The sequence below is a fragment of the Plectropomus leopardus genome, chromosome 6, assembly GCF_026936395.1.
Source record: "Plectropomus leopardus strain MGB_pleo_1.0 chromosome 6, ASM2693639v1, whole genome shotgun sequence".
In the NCBI taxonomy this organism is placed as follows: Eukaryota; Metazoa; Chordata; class Actinopteri; order Perciformes; family Serranidae; genus Plectropomus; species Plectropomus leopardus.
Window position 1 is genome coordinate 2,380,806 of NC_142181.1, and position 21,345 is coordinate 2,402,150.

At 40.2% G+C, this 21,345-nt stretch overlaps 1 long non-coding RNA gene across 1 annotated transcript in view; it reads left to right on the forward strand.

The window, feature by feature from the left end:
• The first annotated feature begins 416 nt into the window (after positions 1-416).
• LOC148189287 (uncharacterized) overlaps positions 417-21,345 on the forward strand; it is a 62,751-nt gene continuing 41,822 nt past the window's right edge. Inside the window, exons 1-2 of the long non-coding RNA XR_015776706.1 lie at positions 417-536; positions 1,784-1,982. This is a non-coding gene — a long non-coding RNA (uncharacterized LOC148189287). The remainder of the gene's footprint in view (positions 537-1,783; positions 1,983-21,345) is intronic.

Genomic DNA, 21,345 nt, shown 5'->3' on the forward strand with positions numbered 1-21,345 from the left:
AAAAAGGCACTTTATTATTATTTTATATTTTTTAAACATTATTATTTAAATATTCTGTCGAGTTATTCAAAATTTTATGTCGATTAGTTATTTCCATGTGCTTTTATTTTTTAATTCTATTTATTTTTTTGTGGAAATTATTCTTTTTGTACCTCCTGGCTTTCCGTAGCTTCCCCCCGTCCCCCCTCCCCCTCCCACGGTGTTTTTCCGCATCGCTGACGGTAAGTTGTTTGGAAAGACGCACCTGTTTTATTTGATTATTTATCTTGACAACAGAGTAATTTCAGAAGTAAAATCTGGGCCTGCATTGTTGAGTGTAGTCAGTGTGACGTGACCCAGTAGTTTTGTGCTTTTCTGTTTGGTAAAATAGGAGTTTCGATGATGTTTTTTTGTGCGTTTTGGGGCGTGATTTGTAGCCTAATTAGTTGCGCGGAGCTGAGGGGTTTTTATTCATGTGTACAACTCTGTTGTTTAGGAGCTGAAGGACAGAAAGTGAGACCAGAGGGCGATTAATGTGTCATTCCTGTCTTTTGCAGGTATGTCATGTATTTAAATTATGTTGTTTCTGTGTAGTCACCCTCCACCTGTGCTCATGAGCTTTGTCCACCAGGTGTTTACTGTTTGTGGTTTGACTGTGCTGTTATTAAGATTTTTGATAAGATGTTATTGTAAAATTGATGCTAATTCTACTAGCATTTGGTTTTTAATTTGTATATTTAGTAAAACTACATATTTAAGTATTAACACTTTTATATGTGTTGTTTACAGAAGTGTGACCTCACACGGTGTTTTTCTGAGAGAGCCGAAGTGCAGAAACTGAGACCAGAAGATAATATATGTCTTCTTCAGACAGAATTCAGAGCTGTAAACTGGGACTTTGCAATATGATAAAATGTGTTGTCTGATGATAAAAAAAGTTTATAGTTTTATATTATACTATATAGTTTATTTCCTTTACGTCATCTGATAAGGCTTCGTGTCAATTAGTGTGGCCGAGGGGGCGTCTACACAATGCACGGCACCAAAACAAACAAACATGGAGGAGCTGGAAAGCGACACTGAACGTGGGGATTCAGCACAAGACGTCGTCTGCGTTTCGTTTTTGCCTCACTCCTACAGCTCTCTGCCTCCAACAGACACACACACAGAAAGCAGGGCTTTTGCAGAGCTCCAGACTGTGACAATTTACTCACATTTTTCAACCACAGAGCACCAGTGTGACTTACAAATAATATTAATATATGAAAGCTTACTTACACTATAGTGACAGTTTAACTGTCTGCTGATGCTAACATCCAACTGTTGACCCAAAGCTTCAAATTCATAACAAAAGCAACAGTATAAAATCGATATTAGGGATAGACTTACAACCTATTTAACGGCCTATCATGAGCTCCAATCATCTTAAAATACTGATGCCAAGATTTTTGATTTAATTTTGATTAAAATACAACAATTTGTTTCCTAATCACTAAATACGCGAGTGAAAGTGACAGTAAAACTAGATCTGCGAAAAACATATTGTCGCCTCGTTTTTCCACCAAATAACAAAATAGTATCTATAGTGGTATCGATAAGGATTTGGATTGTTAAGGAGTTTTGATAATGGTATCAACATCAATAAAAAAATAACTATCCCCATCCCTATTGATAAGGTTTGACTCAACTTGTCAAAATAAGACAACTGCACTCAGCACACACGGGCAGATGGTATCAATGCCTCTGCTGCTATTTATTATAGGTTGTACCTCCACCATTGAAACAAGGATGTCATTCATTTCAGGACTCACTGCTCAAATGCAACAGCTCCCGGGTTGAAGCCAAAGCCATGAAAGCCTCGGTAGCCTCGCAGCACTTCCGGTCAGTGAGAGTGGGGATTTGTGGCAGTGGACCAGCCGACTGGTAAGCCTGTCCCGGCGCTGGTGCCCACTGGCAGCCATCGGCAGCTGCAGCTCATGCTTTAGAGGACCACCCTTGCCATGGTGAGTAATTCCCCTGTCATCGCTCCATACACCCACAGCTCAGTGCTGGCTGGCATGGCTCCCTGTGCCCATTCTTAGTCAACAGGATTAAGCTTGCTTAGTGCGAGCTCTCCGGGATCACCTATACTCCATATTGTACACTCACAATGCTGGCTCACCAGTTTGGCTACAACAGCCTGTTTTTTTTCCTCCCCTCCTCTTCCTCTTTGAATTGGGAGCATATGAATGTGGTTCCCTCGAGTAGAGGGAAGAGGATTGAGAGGAGGCAGAGGCCAATCGTATCCAGGTCTAAATGGGAGATCTGAGTTAATTTGCCATGCAATTTATAAATTGGGATTAACTTGAATAGACTAAAACATTGGTTGGTTGCGGTGTTACATTTTTACTGATGCTTCACAGTAAGACCGCAAAGGTCTAATAAAAAGCCCAGTTAAGCCCCAAAATAAATCATACTGGTAACATTGTTTTGTTTTTTTTGTGTCAGTAAATATTCTCATTAGCAACAAAATGAGTTTTGATTTGTTTTGTTTGATTGCATAAATGCCACACTGTTTGATTGAATTGTCTCAGTGGTGTCTGAGACAGACTGTCATTTTACCAGCTAGCACATTTTGTAAAGTGACATTTGGTTTCACTCATGCTTAGTTGGACAGGAAAAGAAGTTGAGGAAATAAATTAACTTGTAAAGAAGTATTTCACTGATATAAAGAGGGTCCTCAAATAAAACTAGGCCGTCTGTGCAGTGGGAAGTACCCAAATACTTTTGAAATTGGTAAGCAAAAACATGTTTCAGAAGATACTTGAGGCGAGGAGTAGGCGACTCAGTAACAGAACGTAAGTTTGTATTAGATGGGTTCGCCTTCGTTTGACCGTTTGATGTCAGTTTTGTACAGAAGCAGTATGGACCCACCTCCTGTTCAAAAACACGAGCTGGAACACAAACAAAATTACATAATTATTACACTATTATGGCACTAAAATACCTTTCTGAAAACATTTTCGAAGAGAAACAGGCGGTGCAGTCATATGATATTCCTTTATATTTGATCAGCATTGAGGAGTTTTAGCGTTTGATCAGAGTTTGGTCCGACTTTAAAGGAAAGAGGGGGACTTTTTGTGTCCGTGGTGGCGGCATGAGTGGTGGGCAATACAAAAATGCAGAATTGGTTAGATAGAGAAAAGTTTACCACAGTTCATCTACACATACTACTCACATTGTTTTGATACAACGCTGGTTGAAAATCAGTGAGGTATCCGTTTAACTGGAATGATAAAGACACTTTTCCAGATTTGTGGCAAAATGATTTGCATTTCCTCACCAGCGCTGTGGAGAAAGCTCTGAAATCAAATCTCATTCATACATCTTTTGACTTGCATATGCCAGTTTTACCCAACTCAACCACAGCAAAGCAGGAACATCCTGCTAGCTCTGCTCTCAGAAAGCACCTGTATTTGAATTAACGTTGTTGGTCTTAAGCAGCCCATTAGACGCCAAAAGCCACTTTCCACCAGTTTGTGATGTGGCTGAATAGAGCCATTTGTGGTGTTGTGATACGTCACTGGTCGGCCGGGTGGCACTGAGATGAAGCGAGTCAATAAGTATAGTTTCTGAGTATAAATCTCTCTCTGTAAATGATATAACACTAAGCCGTCAGTCTCGAGGAATCACAGTGGGTTACATGATCCAGTATAGACATGACTTGTGCCAGGCACACCGTTAACCTGAACCTTTCCTTTGTTATTATCCGTTACTTCTGAGTTAACGTCTTTAAATAACAAAGAAGTACTTGAGTCGTAGCTTGACCTTCCAGACTGGTGATTTCCCCTCACTGAATCCTGGTAAAGCTCTCCTGACTCAGTATTTTGGTATTAAATTGTACCTCAATGCCATTTGTGTCACATTATAAAATGCTAGCAGTACAGAATGTCATTTGGTGGAATCGGGGGCATTTGCTCCAGAAAATTAATGCGGCTTCCTCCAGGATCTCTGTCTCTTTCTTCAGGCTTGTATTTCATCAGAAATGAAATGCCCTTCTACCCGCAGCACCCTTTTGACAAGAGTAATATTTAATGAAAAGGACTATTATCAACGTCTAGGTCTTAGGGTATATTTCTTGGTAACGAATAGGCGTGCAGGCGTGATTACATACATGGCAGTTCATTGTGTGGAATTCACAGAGAGACGTCTTGAGGAATTAACCAGGTCAAGTGTCGCTGTGTTCTTTGGATAATCACACATCAGTTAGGAAAACTGTAACACACTCCAATATTGACTTTAGAGTCTGCGTTCACTTCACTTTAATGTCACACAATTATACACTGAAAAAGTCTTGTTTTTCTTACTGTACATGCAAGAGTGCAGTTAATTATTACCGTGATAATTAGATAACATGCGCACATTCAAATACGTGGGAGCACATTTCATGCCAGGAAATATGCATATATAGTGTTTAGATGACATGTGGGTGAATATGTCTGTCAATTCTCAATAAGAGTGTGCAAATATGTGCTCCGTGCACAAGCATACTGTGTGTGTTTGTACTCCACGCCAGCAAACATATGCTGCTGTATTTGTCTACATGCACGTGCGCCTGCTGGTCTGTGCATGTACAGTATCTGGGTATTTGTTCATGTGTCTGTAGGAGGATAATAGCCATCACACGGTCTCAAGTTAATTTCCCATGTAAATAGCACACCGCTGTTTAATCACACACAAAAAGCAGACTGAGAAATGGAGCATGTCTGCAGTGTTCATACATAATGAAAAGCTTTTATAAATCGAATGCAGAATTCAACTGATTTTGCATTCTGTCAAATTAGATAGAATACAAGCCATGCAGAAGATAAGTGAGAGCTTTACTGCACAATCAACATCCGACCTGAGACAATAGTGAACAAACTGCCATAAATTCCCAATCTTATTTTCCCAGTATCCACTTTACACACATCAACTGCTGATGACACTTTTCCATTTTATTAAAATAGTTTGAAACCTGACAACACATTCTCATCGCAACTTGTCAAATGTGGCCGCTTGGTAAGTGGCGTTCACATCTACATATGATGCAGGAGGTATCCTCCTGTGGTTTTTGTTGATATTCAGGGTCAGTGCGTTAATTTATGGTTGTTATATGTATTGTGTCTTTTTCAAACTTATGTCTATTAGAAACACCTCAACTGTACTCTGCTGGTAACTACATAATATATGGAGTTCAAGGGTGTCTTTAGGGCGTACGATAGGGGCGGGGGATGGATCCAACAAACCCTGGGCGTTTAAGCAGTAGTCTGGTGTTTGCCTCCTGTCTGAATGAAAAGAAGAAAAATCTAGAGCATAATACGTAGATTCAGAAGTCCACTGCAAAGTGGCAATATGTGACGACTTGGGACGAGAACATGTTTATTTCTTTGATGTTTTTTTTTCTTTCTAAACCTAATCACTTGCTGTTGTTGCACGAAGTTTGGCTCAACATTCATACTGGAAGCAAACAGTGGATTTTCCGGTAAAAGTCTGGGGTTTATGGGACCCGCCCCCCCTCCCCAGCCTCATAGGTCACTTTCGTGCTCCTTATTTTATGTCTTAACCAGCAGAGTTTCAAACTGACGGCGTCCGCTGGCATATCATACTGCTGCAAAAGGTAGCTTTTGGCATCGCTGTTTGACACTGAAATTTGTTATGGGGCGTGGCAGGACCCAAACTCAACACAGCCTCTCAGGTACAGTTGGTAATGGTCTTTATTCCACACACACAAAGCAGATTAACAGGTAGCAGGAAATTAATACACAAGGCTCAGGTTCATAATCAGTGTCCCTTGCAGCAGTACTGCACCTTTGAGGTATATTACCAAATGTCCATGCGGGTTGAGAACCCAAGTTCCCCAGATGGCAGATAAAAGAGTTGCCACTGGGCCAACGCAGGCACAAGCAGACAAAGACCAGGAAAAACACACAGGCTGAATTCATAGTCAGAGGCAGAAAGCTGTTGGGTTTACTGGGGCAGAGACGAGGAGACGTGTCAAAGGCAAGCAGGGTTGAAACCAGAAAGTCAAGCCAAAGATGAGTGCTGGAGAGTCGTGCATGCTGCGAAGACAGTCTGGCAATAAATAAGAGATCCGGTGCTGCTTATGTACTGGCTTGGTGATGAGCCTCAGCTGGGAGCAACAGGTGGGAATGATTGCGGCTGATTAGGTGTGGCAAGGTGAAGGGAGGAGCAGCAGGGCAGACTGACAGAAATTTACTGACAAAACGGCGATATCTGACAAGTTCAGAATGGGAACGGGCTGGGCTGCGAACATATGCAACAGAAATTCGCCAATCCAGTACTTAGATCTCAACATGAACACGACAAAAAAGTTGCACATAAACACCTTTAATTTGTACCAGATTAGTTGTGAAGTGTCGGAGCTGTCTGAACAATGCACGTTCAAAACTCTAATTAATGCTTTTTGTAAAGGTTTCTATAATTTACATTTGCTCAAAATAAAATCTGAGTGAAATACTGTATACAGTATGAAGAACAGCTGTTTTTCGGTTTTGAGGGGAATCAACATGACCATAGGAACAGTTTCCATTGAGAGATTATAAATATCCAAGAAGGCCTCCAGCATGCTGTCCTCACGTTTAACAACCAGCGAAAAGAGTGAAAACCACCAAAGATAAATAATTACATTCAAATTAAGAAATAAATCTACCAAACAATACAGATTAAGACCAGAGTTAAGCTGCGTTTAGACAACAGCTATTGTGTGAGCATATTGTATGTCACGCTGTGCAAGACGGGTCTAATGAAATCTCGGTCGCAATCTCTGCCAGACTGTACAATATCAATTGGAGGCGTGTCAGCTTGAATGCGTGATGAATTGTAGCTCTGTGATGTAAATAGGAAAAAGTATGTAAGCAGAAGCACATCATCTTCTTGCTTCGTCCGTCTGCACTGCCACAGCTACGCAAACTTTTCTTCTTTGTCCCACTTTGTTTCTTCGTCATCTTTTGGTTTTTTTTGGTTGTTTTTTTTCAGAGCTTTATTTTAAAATGATGTGTACAGCATGTTTTGCTGGCCAGTGTATTCTGCGCCTTTCAGTTATATATATGTTAAAAATACCAGAATTTTGGACTCCAAGGCCATAGATTGGCCATTGGTGGATGTGTCTCTCAGATGCATTTTGGATGGAAAACCAAAGATTTTTTTTAAAGCTTATTTTTGGCATTTTAACCTTTATTAGAAAGGACAGATCAACAGCTGGAAAGGCGGTGAGGGAGAGAAGGACGACATGCAGCAAAGAGCCATGAGCGGTAGTCGAACCCGAGGCCACTATGGCAAGAACGTTACCTTCATTAATCTGGCGCTTGCTTTATCCACTCAGCCACCACACACCCTGGACAAAGAAAGATTTTACTTGCTTTGTCTCACTTCTCGGATGGTCAGTAAAGGGACCTTGCAGTTTAACATCCATCAAGACCAAAACTTTTAAGGGAAAGGACAGAAACAAAATACATCGTCAATTTCTGCTGTATTTTATTATTAGTCTTAAGTAAAGTATACAAGTATGCATTGAATGAGAGCTAGTTCTGGTACATACATTACACATGCATTTTAAGCATATCTGAATACTGTGAGGATGAGTCCTAACAATATCTTTTAAAATTACTGACATGACATCCATACCAGCCTGTTCTCACTAGTCAAATACGTCCGCTCTGTCAGTGCTTTCGGCGTACAGGTGTGACATGAAAAGCCACTTGTCACCTTTAGTCATCAAATCAAATGTCTCATATACATATGTATAACAAAAAAAAATCACTTAAATAATAATAATTATAATAATTCAATTACATAAATAAAAATACATAAGTAATTCTAAGAAGAAAAAAAACAGATCAAAACAAAAAACTAACAAACATACTCACACTCAAAAAAAGGAAGCATAAAAAAACAAAACCATATTCCTACATGGATAGAAACCACAATCTACACTTACCGACAGGCAGCCGGTTAGACACCCAGAAAGTGGTTTGTGATTTACTTCCCATTGTTTTTTGATAATTTTCTAACAAAATGAATAATTTTCAGGTTATATTATTTTCACTTTTTACTAATTTCTTGCAGTTTGTGGGACATTTCTTGCGAAGTCGCTCGCTGCCTTTTCGCCTAAGTTTTCAAAAACAATCGAACCAAATTAGGTTTCGAAGGGTTGAACAGCTTGTAAAAAGCGTTTGAATGCAGCACAGCAAAAACTGATGTCGACCCAGGATTCAAAGGGTTAAGCACAGAATGTGGCCAACATCTTAACTCAGCTCAGAAGTGAAAACTTAAAGCTGCTGATCCGCTCCATCTCATCTGAGCTCTTAATGACTGAGAGGACGACAGCAGGGCTGACTGACAGCGTGTCATCCACACGCCGCCCTGCACCGAGGCGCAGGAAGCCAAAGGTGGTGTGTGTGTTTGGTTGGACCTCCGTCACACTCCCGTCACGCCTCCGCTCGTCACTGACCCCTGCTCGTCCTTCACGCCGGGGCCAGGAGCACCTCCATAATTGCGACGGCAGCGGCGGCTTAAAACCGCCAAATCATAAAAAAGCCACGGCGAGCTCCAGTGAATTACGAGGAAATATGGCCTTCCTTTACAGCGGGGGCCGTGAATGAAGCCATAAAATTATGAGCAGTTTTTATGATGGCCCATTGAAGTAGGATGCTTGTATATTGATGGTTCACAGGCTGTATCCCTCTTCCCCCATGCGGTGGAAGAGCTGACAAAGGGGCCCCTGTGTAACTATTTTTCATGCATTTAATATATTAATTATCCGGTAAATGTTCCCCAGGCAGTGCTTGGGATAGCAGAGAATGACAGCTTTTCGATGAAGCTCCCGGGTTGGCCCATCAGGCCGCAGTGTATTACGTGGGAAAGGTCATTGCGGGGTTAATGTAACTTTTTATTTGCTGATTTTTCATACGCAGGGAGGGTGGTAAGGAAAGGAAGCAAGGCTAGTTTAGAAAAAAAAAAGAGGAAGACAGAGAGAGATGGGCAGGGACGGAGGCAGAGGGGTGGTGTGTGTTGGGAGCAGAGGAGATAACGGCAGGGTTTTTATTATTGTGTTTGGGTTCAGACTCTTTTTTTTTTTTTTGTCTTGGTCTGATATTGCAGCCTCGCCTCCCTTCCCTCCCCCCTTCAAAACACACACACACACACACACACACACACACACACAGTAGCTCCTGGCTCTGCTTCACTCTTAGAAATAAATATGCTAACTAAACCACATAAAGTTCTTTGGCTTGTTTCCATAGAAAAAAAAAAGAACTTTTTTGGTTCCCCATGGAACCTTTGATTAAGAACCCTTTCAAAGGCATCTACCCAGAACCCAACATAAAGGCTAAGGCTAATACCTAGAATCATGTGTGAAAGGTTCCACCCAAAACCAACTATGAGAGGTTCTACAGAGGACCCTTCTATGGCGAACAGTTCCACCCAGAACCCTCTTTTGGCATTCTGTCCAGAACCTTTCCACCTGCTAAGGGCGATAACAAGAACCCACCCAGGGGACCCTACTGGGAACTCAAATTCCATGCAACTAATCTAGAGCCCACCAAGAAGACACTACTGAAAACCCATTCAGATTCCAATGGTTTAATCTAGAACCCAAATCTGGGAACCCATTTATATTCCAGGGATTTAATCTCGTACCCACCCAGGGGGTTCTCATTCAAATTTCAAGGGTCTCATCAGAGCACATCTGGGGAACTCTGCCTGGAACCCTTTTATTTTCCGCGGGTTTCATCTAGATCCCACCCAGGGAATTTGTCTGAGAACCCTTTCATATTCCAATAATTTAATCTAAAACTCACCCAGGGAACTCTACCTAGAACCCTTTTATCTTCCAAAGGTTTCATGTGCTACCTACACAGGGATTCTGCTTACAACCCTTTTATTTTCCAAGGGTTTCATCTAGAATCCAGCCAGGGAATTCTTTCGCGAACCTATTTTTATTCTGAGGATTTAATTTAATACCCACCCAGGACATTCTGCTGAGAACCCATTCATATTTCAAGGGTTTCATCTCGAACTCTTAAAGGAAAATCTACCAAGAACACTTAAATTTTCCAAGGATTTAATCGAGAACCCACCTAATTTTCCAGGGGTTTTATCTAGATCCCACCAAGAGGATTCCCTTTTATATTCCAAGGATTTAATCTAGCATCCACCCAGGAGGTTCTACTGAGATCTCATTCATATTTCATGAGATTAATCTAGAACACAACCAGGGTATTCTACCCAAAACCCTTTTATTCTCCAAGGGTTTCATCTAGAACCCACACAGAGGGGCTCTAAAAAAAATAATTGATAACATTACCCATAGCTCTCTTTCCCATGATCCAAGTTCTGAGTGGAACTCTTACAAAGAGCTCTTGAGGAACTCTTTCTTCAGAAGCGAATGGTTCTGGGCAGAACCTCAGCCCTTCAGGCTGAACCCTTTTTGGAAGCTTTATTTCTAAGAGTGTACATGAAGGAAGCTGATAGGTGAGCCCGCTGCACTAAAAAAAAAGCACTACTTGGGTGCAACTAACTGATTGTCTGCAATCATCCATATCCCACCTCCACATCCCATCCCAAATCAATTCTTGATCAATTTCATGCCAGAGAAAGAAATCATTTCTTCAAAATGGAGAACATATTCAGTTTGATCATTTGTGCTCTTCCAGTAGTAATTAAACTGCTGGGTGGAATAACTAAAAAGATTATTGTGCTGCTGCTTCTTTACGCCAACTATTTCTTCCCTCTACAAACTTAGATTATGATGCTGGCAGTATCTCTTTCAAACGCCGTTATGAAAAAGGGGAAAAAAGGAGGGGAAAAAATTGCTTTTTTAATCACCATATGCACCCTCACTAATTCAGGTGCTCTGAAGTGCTGTCAAGAAACAATTGAGTGGAGAGTCGGTTGAAGTGATCAATTGTGCGCGGTCCCTAGGTGGGGCTCTCATTTGCTGGCGCATTCCTCCAGCTGATTAAGTTAATTAGGCTGCCCCCACATCCTGCTGATTGGATGTAAACATTAATATGCCTGAAAATGACTCCGTCGATGTTTACCGCAATGTTCCGAGCCTCGCTAAATTGATCGCCTATTGAAAACAAAAAAAGAGAGAGCGAGCGGCTGTGATTTGATCCCAGTTGCAGATAGTGAGGAGGTTCACCCTGCGCTCCAACCCTCCCATCTCTCCTTCATCTTTTTCCAAAAGCTGCTTGCCAGTTGTTTGCCCGATTCAAAGCTGCTGGCTTTGATTTGTTCAGTGGTAAATGAAGTATTTGAAAGCCAAACTCGAGTAAAAGTACACATATCTCACCAGAAAATGACTTTGGTCACCTATTAGAATATTACTTGAGTAAAAGTCTTAAAGTATCTCATATATACTCTACATTATTATCACTAGTATTTTTATGATATATTATAAGAACATAGATATTGAAAGCAAAAGTACAAGTGAATACTGGAAATAAAAAATGAAATTAAAAATTGAAAAAAAGGTCTTTACATCTTTAAGGATTAAATCCTTTGAAACCAAAGCGAATTGACTTGATTTCTTTCAAAAAACACGGGAAGAAGGCAATGAGCAACAAAAGAAGAAATTACCCCAAAATCAAAAAGAGATTAGTAAAAAGTACAAGAAAAATACTGAAACAAACAAAAACCAAACAAAAATTCCACAACAATAAAGAAAAACAAAATAATAATAAAAAAAAAATTAAATAAATATAATAAATTACCCTTAAAAAAGGGTGGTTTAAAAATCTTTATAAAATCTTTAGAAAAACATAAATCTAACTGAGAATATGTAAATATGATCATTATAAATATAGTTTTCCCTTAACCTTTTGAAAGTAATTTTTCAAAAGTAATTTCATTCAATTTAAGGAACATTTCTTACTATTAATGGTTAGCTAGAGAGATCGCTTGTGGATGATGGTTTTTAGATTGTACCTTTATTACTTATTTATTAATTTTTCTGCCCTTGATTATTTATCACTATGTATTTCCCCTTTGCTCGTCTTGATCATGCATTTATTGATTTACTGTGCTTTTTTGGAGAAGTTTCGGTTTCGGGTTCGTTAGGAGAATCTTTATTTTCACTTGAGCTGTGGAGTTTCTGTATTTCTGTGTTTATTTTTAATTTTGTCCTTTGTGTATTTTTTGTCTTGATGCCTGCTTTACATCAGGTTTCTTTCGGTATTATGATAAAGTTGAAAGTTGAAATTGCCTTTTTCAAAGTTTTGAAAGAAATCACACCAACTTGCTCACAGTGTAATGGTTAACAGCTGTGTTGAGAGGTGATGTAAATACAAGTTTTAAAGGGTTAATAACAATATCCAGTTTTTCCTTCTCTCTCATTTCCTCATTTGTCAGTTCCTCTCTTCCTCCGTCCTTCTCTACTTTGTAGTAAGTAACTCAGATGCTGAGATACATGTAGTGAAAGTAAAAGTATGCATTTTATTTAGGGATCATAGAGGAGTGAAAGAGAAAGCTGAGAAAAATATAAAAAATATCAGTAATTTCTTACACTACATCACTAGATTTTTTTAGACTTATTCTGTATTTAATCAGATTTTCTTCCACGTTTGAATTCATCTGTACACTTCCGAGCACTTTTAAAAAATTCTCCCCCCTCACTTTTGCACGCAGCCCGTTGTGAATTCCCCTCACCTCTCAAAGTTGAAAATCTGCGGTGGAGAAATACAGAGCGAGGACAGCGGCGTTCTCTGAGATGGTCTTTTATAAATCAGAGTGCGGTGTAAAAGCCCCAGCTCGATATCTCATCATAGACGTGGTAGTGTTCAGAAAGTGGCCCAAGCAATGAGCCAAGGCTCAACTATCTATTTGGAGGTGAACGTGCTTTGTGAGAGTGTGTGCATGCGGCTTCTATTGACCAGTGAATGCACCATTGTACGCTGATTTATGAATATGTGCTTTCATGAGTCCTGCATGCTTTTGTGCATTCTCAGTTGAGAGAGAAAACATGGTTCATTTGTCAGAGGCGCTAAAGTGCATGCAGCTGAATGAACACAGATATACCTGTGAACTCACTGATTTTAGTGTGTATTACACTGGCCTGTCTGTCAGAGGCTGTAGCCCACAGGAGACGTGACAAATTATATTTATTCTCCTTACTCTGCCTGAGCAGCTTGTGTACATTAAGGCCTTTTTTTAAGTTGGTAAATATACTACAAAAATTGACTTTTTTTCCACTTTCAGTAAGTTCTGTGAGCCTTCAACCCATCTGTCTCACAGTCAGGTGTGTAAAAATATATTCAAAGCTGCACTTATTAATACTTTTTTATATTACAGATGCCCAAAATGTATATGTGTAAAATCAAAGAGATCCTGAGCAAGTTAGTGATGAACGTACGCAGTATAATCATGCAACTCTGCACTCATGTGGAGCTTTTTAGCCCCTTGTAGCTCTAATTGTTTTGGCTTTATGGCCTTTAACCGACTAGCTAAACAGAGCTAAAAGAGAGAGAACATTGCAGTTATATTCATGAGTTGGAAGAAAACACAATTTGATATGATTCCTTATTTTGCTCTCCCTGCTTGATGTGTAAAAAGGATATTTTTTTGTAATTTAATATGTACTTGAGATATTTCAGTAAAAAAGAAGCCCAGCTGGCCACCAGTGTCGTTGATATTTTGTTAAACTTAGATTGTGACGTCGGCTAACCAAAATTCAATCTCAGCACATCGTCTAATGTAAACATCAGTTCGACGTAGAATACTGATGACGGATGACATTTATATTTGGTTGGTTTTAAGTTGTGATATGTAACTAAAGTCCAGTGTCTTACAAACCTATAACGCCAGCGTCATCCTGAGGAAGAATAACAACATTAAGTGGTCTGCAAAATGTCGTCATGTTAACATCCGCACAACATAAAAATTCAGTCGTTTATTTAAAATATCGTCAGCCTGATTTTCAGTCCAGCCAAAATTTACCATCTGTCTGACATAAGAGTTCTTACAGACATCCTATCGAAGTGCGGTGCCGGTTTGAAGGGGTCTCATGTATCGTAATTTGAAAAAAGGTGATTTGAAATCTATAAATTATCTTTTAATATTGGGGCCCAAAATCAAGCACTTCTCCTGCTCCTTATGACTATAGAGGGTTACCGCTCTGGAACGGGGGTTGAAATCCCAGCTGGGTGTTCCTGTGGTCTGACGCATCATCAGTAGCCCCCGTCTCCCTGCCTCACCCATCCCATCCCATCCTCATCTGGCCCCCCTGCAGTGCATCAAGCCCCATTAACCCCCCGCCTGCCTCTCTGCAGGCTCCCTGTGTGCTTAACACAGTGGCGTTAGCGTAAAAGATGTGCCTGCTCCTCCAGATGAGCTTTGCACAGTTTAATAGAGGTCTTGGAGGGGTCCACATTAATATAGTAAGGCCGCTGAGAGGAGGCCATGACTTACACCTCCCGCTCCTCCCACCCCTACGTCCTGTCTCCCCCCATTTTCTATCTTTATTTCTTCTTTTTTTTTCTGAGGCGAGTCATTTGGCGGTGTGGTGACACGTCCGTCCTCACTCTGGCAGTACAATGTAAACTTTCACCCTGCAGCTGGGTCATAACCTCCCTCTCTCATCTCTGTGTGTTGACAGCAGTGGTCAAACAGCCACAGTAAGGTGACGACTTGAGCTGCCTTTAGCACTGCGCTGATGTGTCGGGGCCTCTAGGTGAGCAAAGCCTTTGGCACACGGGTGAAAGTGTTGGGAAGGGATTGTCTGCAGGAGCTTTGTTTGGTTTTAGCACACAGTCAGAAACTTACTTTGGGCTTGGAAAGGCTATATCCACACTTATGCATTTCAAAAAGAAAATTGTTATTTATATTCCTAGTGTCCACACTACACTACGCTTTAGGAACCTCCAAAACGGAAACCTTAGAAAATGCTCCTAAATCAGAATCAGAATCAGAAAATCTTTATTTTCTGTCATGACAGAAAATTGTCTTAGACGTCGCTCATACAACAAACAACACTATAAAAAACTAAAAGATACACAAACAAGGATTAAGCCTCTAAACGTGTGAAGTGATAAAGTGCAAAGGCTAGAGTTCATTTTGAATCGCTGTTTGTTTAAAATGTTTTGGCAGTGGGGATAAAAGAGTTGTGGTAAATGTTTTTCTTGGACTGTTTTAGTTTGAAGACTCGAGTCAAAACATTATAGCTAAGTCCACATATCCTGTGTGATTTTATCCTTCATGTCTGGGTGCTGCTTTCCCGTCGCCATGGTTTCCACCAGTGATTGTACCACTCTAATATGTTGCTCCCAGTTTGTTCTCTGCCACCTTGACCATCAGGTATACACTGTCCAGTTTTTGGGTTGTCTCAAACGAAAGATGACCATCGTGGGAGACACGTGGTGAGATCTTTGGTCGTGGTGGTCCGAGGTCGTCCCAAAGCCGAAGGGCCCTGAAGTCAAAGAAACGGTCACCTTTAGATTCTACAATTCTACAATTCTACAATTCTACAATTTCATTTAGCAGACGCTTTTATCCAAAGCGACGTACAACACAAGCAAGAATTTAGACTTAAGGAAAAAAACCCTTAGATTTAAGCCTCGACTTCAGAATCGCCACCTGAGCATCTATGCAGGGAACGTTCACACAACGTTGGCTAACGTTGCTTACAAGTTGCAATAATGTTTGAAAGAAAAAATATAAATCTGATGTTCAAATAACATTTTAGGAATGTTTATCATTTCAAATAATGTTCCTTAAAGGTTAAATGCTGACTAAGATGTAACATTATGATGCAGCATTGTTAGGATGTTCTGGTGATGTTGAGAGGTGACAGATCACAGATAAAACATTCCCACAATGTTACACAAGAACAAAGGAAGAACATTTTCAGAGCAACATTCAGAACATGTTATTGAGGATTGAGAACCAAAATTTGGTTTTATTGCCAAGTACATTTACATATACAAGGAACTTGACTTGTTTTGGTACAAAACAATTTACATAAAGGAAGAATAAAAATATTTAACGTAAATATTATAAGAGATTAAAACATAGAAGCAATTTAAAAGTATACAATGAAAAAACTGAATATAATGAACACAAAATTTATGTTGAAAATATATTAAAAATAAATGATATGTTAACAATAAAAAAACATTTTTTGATACCCTGACCTTAATAAGAATGTTCTGGGTACCAAAACGTGACTAAAGCATTGCATCGTACCATTCTCTGAAATTGCTAGCTTTGATTTAGTTTATTTGTGTTCTTATTGACTTCCCTTTAAAAAAAATGGACTTCATTTGTCTAACGCAGCTGATTCCTCGAAAAGCCGACAGCTGCCATCTTGAGTCGTCCGATGGCGTTGTAGGCGTGAGGATCTTTCCCCTCTCCACATGAGCGCTGAGTAAGCCTCAGGATTGTTCATTCTGTCCAGAGTGGTGTAATAGCAGTGGGCTTAGAAAACTTTGAGTGTTGGTATTTTTGATTTTTGACTCGAGTGCAGGTGTAGTGTCGAGTCCTGTATGATTTCTTCAGCGTGGCACCATATGCCTCTCCACACATACAGCTCCATTTTCTCTACACACTGATTGTTATTTTTACTTTCCCGACTCCTTCATAATTCTGCCCCCTCTCACCTTATCAACTGTCGTCCATGCCCGTCTCCCCTCGTATTTCAATCTCCACCTCTCTTTCTTCCCACTCTACCCTTTTCACTCTCCATCTAGCTCCCTTTGTAGCTATACCACCTTCTCCCTGCCTCCCTCCTCCCTCCTCCTCGCCACCCCGACTCCCACCCCACCAACACCGCCGCCTCCTCCCCCCTCCCCCTGTTTCCCTTCCTGCACAGCCGTCACTCTGAATTATTTTCAATGAGCTCCTTTATAGCGGGCGCCAGATCTCAGCTCCAACTCATCACTGAGCACAGGGCTGGGGGGACGCGCTCTGCATTTCGATCAGCTCTGAGCCTCCACTTTGCTATTAACCCCTTTCACACTAAACCCCACCACCGCCACCGCCGCCCCCTCTTTCTACACCTTAGCTCACTCTATTTCTCTACCCATGTTTATGCTCTCACCTCTCTACCTCCATCTTTCGACTGATTTTTCTTTATACTCGCAATTTTCTGTTAAAGTCTTTCTTCTCACTGTCAGCACCGTCCACGCGCTCTTGTCTCTTAATTCAGCGACTTTATCAGCATGATGAAACAACAATACCGTCATGAGCCCGGGCTTTATATTAAAGGCGAACTGAGACGATAAAAAAATGCATAAGTTTGAATAATTGTATAACTTGCACCGTGATAAATCTGCACCTGTAATAGTCTGGAATTGGCCTGGAAATGTGCACTGCACACACTGACATGGCAACATCTCATGTTCTATTTATGTAAATCACCAGTATTAGGGCGAATCATACATCAGTGTTCTCCACACACTGCATCAGTCTTACAGTGGAACCACATACAGTCATTCTGCAGCCATGCTCCATTTCCAGAGATGGTTCTGTGAATATTTCTATGACTGCAAAATTGTAATGAAAGCACACTTTAAAGCATTTCACTGGTGTTTATTAGTATGTGCTCTCTCCGACTCAGGTTCACATCAGTGATAATGCCAAGTGATTTAGTAGCAGAGACTTGAGTTATTTAATTATTCTTAAAACTCTTTAACGTCATGCTCAGCAGTTTGATTTTGAGTCACTATATGTTCATGAAAAATGTGTTGAAATTAATCTAACCTGATAAAGCCATCTCTTCCGTGTAGTTTAGGTATGTTTTGCTTAAATTTTTTTTAAAAAAAACACTAGATGTCACAAATTAGTCACAAAAGGAAGGAATACAGTCACAAAAAAAGTCACACTATGATGGCTCTGTGCGGTGGGATTTTCTCTAGAAGTCATTTTTATTCAACATTTTATAGTTTAGAGGTGTTACTTAACATATTTATGTATCTTTATACCAAAAAATAAAAGTCTTGTAAGGGTCAAATTATTGAAAAAAAAAAAAAAATGTTGATTTTTCCTTTTATAAAGGTGGTGAAGCTAAGCTAATGAAATTAATATTGACTATTTGCAAAATAAATAAATGAATAAATAAAACTTCTGATAATTTATTGTTGTTAAATGATACATTTAATGTGTAATGTACATTTAAGATAATTCTCAAAGTATGATTCCTTCCTGTCTAAAGCCATGAAAAACCAAATGGTTGAATTGTCCTTTTATGGTAAAGTTAATGTTACTAAGACAATAAATTTACAATATTTATTAAATTAAGAGTATATTATATTATATTATATTATATATTCACTTTTGTTACTACCATATATTTAATGTTATTGCTTAATGTATTTGACTGATTTCACAATTTTTTAGAGTATTCCAAGTATTGTAATGGTAAATATCTAGAATGAATACATAGAAGTTATTGGTAATACTAATTTCATGGTCACAAACTGATACTTATTGGTATGACAACACATTACAAACATTATAACATTGGATGATTTCTAATTTAGTTTTTATTTGACCATTACCATGAGTGGCCATCTCAACCATTTGTAGAGGCCTATAAAAATACAAACTTCTTTTAATTATTTCCCCAAGGAACTAAAAAAGCAAAGAAAAAAATGCATCGCTTCTTTCTTAATGAGAACATTAAAGGGTTAAGTACATTGATCACTTGACAAAAGCCTTCCAAAATTCTTGGGTTATGCACAAATTACTGGCTAGGTGGGATTTGTACAAACTGTGGTGCAATACTTTTCATAAGAAAATGTTCAAGCAGTGCCTGAAAAAACTCTGTGAGGATATATACTTCAAGTATTTCAAGATGATAACCGGTGAAAATGACAATTCAATTCTTCGCTAAATTCAAATTAAAACCGTTCTTTCTTTTCAGTGATGCAGACGGTTTTGTATTTACACCTGTGGAGTCGGTAAGGGACCTAAAGGAATACTTCACTCCTCAAACGACCATTTCTGTATCAGTTACTCACTCTGTGTTGTGTTGAATTCATGAAACAAAAAACAATTGTTTTTTATGCATCCTTCTGGAGACAAAAGAATCCAAAATTGGAGAAAATTCTGATGAATTAATGTGAAAGAGGTCCATGTTCAACATCAAACTTGTGCAGTATAATCCAAGTCTCATTCATCCAGTCTTACAATCAGTACCTTTCAGATGCTGAACTGAAAGTGAAACTTATCTTTGCTGTCTTCAAAGGCAGACTTCATTTCCAAAAACACAAATTTAACCTTCCGAAACAAGAAAGCTGCTGGTCAACTGCTGCGTCAGTCAGATAGATCAGAGACAGAAGATCAGGAAGGCTCTAAGCCCAGAGACAGTGTCTCTGTCCTGCCTGCAAGTGTGCCAGCTAGTTGGCCCTCATTTCATAAAGCCCGTTCTCACTCCAAACTTGTCAAATATGTCCGCTCTGTCAGTGCTTTCGGTGTACGAACGTGACGGCAAAAGCCACCTTCTGCATCCAACCAGAATGCGGCTAGACGGCGTCAGATGAGAAGGCGTAATGTCGGAGCATGAGTGCGCTTTGTAGATGCCTTGATACAAATGTCAGTAAAACTTAAACAACATGCATGTAAATGTACATACAGTGCAAAGCATGTGACATATTAAAAGTACAAATCCACATTAAACTGCGTGGTACAGGATTACCAGTGATTAGGCAATTAGTCAGAGCTCAAGTGACTCCGTTGTTTGACTGTAATTCCAACCCTTTCTCCTTCCTGAATTTGTTAAATTTGTTAAAGTTTAAACAAAAAAAACTTCAATCCACACGGGAAGCAAACTCTAGACTCTTGCACGAAAGTCAGTTATTTGTGGGACCAATCCATTTCCCCATCTGCCCGCCAAATGAAAATACTCATGCACCTTATATTACGTTCTTACCTGCAGCCTCATTACCTGACGCTGTCCTTCAGGTTTCAGGCGCACAAGACCAGGTCCGTCCGGTTGTGTTTTCAAGTGATGCCACCCGTGTGGATTGCATGTGGACGCACCTGGTGCAGTCCGACCGTGTACCAGCATGTATTAGTAACGCCACTGTTTTTGTCTGAGCGTGTCCTCATTTGGTGCCGGTTGAAGGGGGAAGGTGGCTTTTGGTGTCACGCTCGTACGCTGAAAGCACTGAAAGAGTGGTGCTATTTGACGAGTTTGGAGTGAGAACGGGCTGACCCTGAACACAACCTGTTTCAGCTTTTCCCTCCTGCTAGGTGCGACAGAACACTATATGCCCTAAAAACCAGACACAAGATCAGTTTCTGTATGCAGGCCTTCACTCTGATGAACACTTAACACCAGTTAAATAACACTTTATTTTATATTTTCATGCTTACCATCTGCTTTACCTCTGCTCGTACAAACCATGAACAAAGTAAGAGTACTTGTCTCTGAGGGTATTTTGACAATATTTCCATTGCTGCCGATTCTAAGTTACACATCATTTCCATCGCGCTCCCACCTCCCTCTGCAATCTCCCCACTCTGTCTGCCTGCTGTGGGAGAAACCTGTCCTAGCACATCCTCCTGGCAGAGCAGTAAACACTTCCCTGTTTCCTGTCTGATGATGTTCAGCGGAGCCGTGGATACATATCACTCACTCCCCGTGACTCTGTCGAAGACTCCGTTTGAAGGAAGTTTTTACATTTGGTGGGGAAATTGGAAATGTAGCTTGATTTGGCAACACGGTGATACCCTGAAATGTGATGATATCAAGGTATCATTTTCCACGTGCTGAATGTAGAACATGAGGAGTGACAATGAGCTTGGAAATGTTCCTGGGAGTAAGTTTCACTTACTGTACATCACAATGAAAACGTGGCTTCTGTGGGGCTTCAAGCACAATAAGAAGTCCACTGAGAGGGGCTGCTGCTTAACCGGACTCTGATAGAACTAGCGTTAATTGCTCTGTCTGTCATTCTGCCGCTCCAAGGCAAGATTAAACTGTGGTGTAAAAGCAAAGTCAGGAAAACCCCTAAAAAGACTCTCTGTCTCACTCTCCCCGACAGCTCGGAGGCACGTGCCAACCACGAGGCGTATCCGTATCGCGGAAATTTATCTTCAAGACTTCTCGATTAGTAAACGGCAGCAATGACCCATTGCCGGTTTTGCTTCGCTCTTCGCCCATTTTATGTAGTAGCCTATAGGAATGTAGGACAGACGGGTGATATCTTTCCAGCAGCAGCCAGCCACCATTGTTAAGAATAACGTCTGTCGCCTGCAGGAATGATTTGTCATCTACAGAGAGTTCAGGTTTGGTGGCTGTCACTCCCTTTTCAAGTTGGAAAAGCCTGTTTGTTTGAAGATCACTTGACTGTGTTGAATCAATTAAGTCATCCATGGCTAATC